Source organism: Castor canadensis, chromosome 13, assembly GCF_047511655.1.
Source record: "Castor canadensis chromosome 13, mCasCan1.hap1v2, whole genome shotgun sequence".
Lineage (NCBI taxonomy): Eukaryota > Metazoa > Chordata > Mammalia > Rodentia > Castoridae > Castor > Castor canadensis.
The window spans coordinates 60,482,855-60,484,358 of NC_133398.1; the positions used below are offsets into that span (position 1 = coordinate 60,482,855).

At 38.0% G+C, this 1,504-nt stretch overlaps 1 non-coding gene across 1 annotated transcript; it reads right to left on the minus strand.

Annotated features, from left to right (window-relative positions):
* Positions 1 to 797: 797 nt before the first annotated feature.
* On the minus strand, positions 798 to 961 carry LOC141415843 (U1 spliceosomal RNA). Its single transcript, XR_012440800.1, has one exon. It is a non-coding gene; the product is annotated as a U1 spliceosomal RNA (small nuclear RNA).
* Between the last annotated feature and the right edge of the window lie 543 nt (positions 962 to 1,504).

Genomic DNA, 1,504 nt, shown 5'->3' on the forward strand with positions numbered 1-1,504 from the left:
TCAAGATACCAGCAAAAGGAATGTTTGTATGGCAAAAATAGGATAGGAGCCATGTTAGTTTCCTGTAGATTCTGTAACAGGTTATCACAAACTCAGTGGCTTAAAACACCAAGAATGTATTCTTTCCTGGATCTTGAACAAGATGTCCATGAAAAATAACAACTGGGCTGAACTTTCTCTGAGAGAGCTAAAAGGAGAATTCTGCCCTTGCTTTTTCCATCGCTGAGGACTGCCAGCATTCTTGGGCATGTGACATGTGATAGCAATCTCTCTATGTCTTCACAATGCTGAGTCCTCCATGTGTCAGTCTAATCTCCTTCTACTTCTCTGTTACTTGTTATGTGTAATGTCATTTAGGTACTACTGGGATACTCCAGAATCACTGACTCATCTCAGTACCTTTAATGAATTTGCAGATTCTTTTCTAAAAGAAGGTAATAGGAAGAGGTTCTAAGGATCGGGTTGTAGATGTATTTTTGGGAATAAGATTCAGACTACCGTAGGGCTGATTTAAACCTAAAGCTACATATAGGTCTATGACTTTAACAGGGTAGTAAGTAATACATGACTTTTGCACTTTTACCAAGTAGATTCTCATTAGGCCACTTAAAAAACTATGGTTCTTTGACACATACACTACATGACTCATTCAAGTTGGGCTGAATGGCTTCAGAATTTCTACTGCTATGTTGTGCAGGAGATGGAATTGTGAATGTGTGAATACTGAGTGAATTTCAGTGTACTTATAATACTAATTTGTGCCCTCTCAATTTCTTTTTCTTCGTGATATTTTTTTTCAGGGGAGAGCACGAACACAGTCTACTACTACCACAAATTATGCAGTCGAGTTTTCCACATTTGGGGAAATTGCAGAGGTCGGCACATCTGGAGTGCAATGGATAAGCCTCACCCTGGGAAAACCACCTTTGTGATCGTGGTATCTCCCCTGCTAGGTAAACAACTTCTTTTTCTTTATATCTCTACTTTCGTATTCATACTATTCATAATATTTTCTTGAGAATCTCTAATTTGTTTACAGATTAGCTACATTTTTGCTACTACTCATCACATATCCCTCAACATTTTTTCCATCTGGCTCTTGTGAATGGGAAGCAAGTGCCTGAGAATCTGGGTTAATATGTAATGTTTTATAGAAATTACTAATTATTTTAATCTTATGTAAACAAACCCACATAATACCAATCAGACTGAATGAAAGTTCCTAATGACACAATCATTATTTGCAAACAAAGAAAACCAAAGTCAAACACGATGACTAAAGTCTGCAATTCTACCTACTTAAGAAGTTGAGATGGTGAAGCCCATGGTTGGAGGCCTCCCACACAAAAATTTGAGAAACCCCATTTCAACCCAATGGCTGGGCATGGTAACTTGTGCCTGTCATTTGAACAAATAGGAAGATCACATCCATTATAACCCAGATATATAGCCAGACTCTATCTCAAAATTAACCAAGTGGGGTTGGTAATGTGGCTCGTGTGGT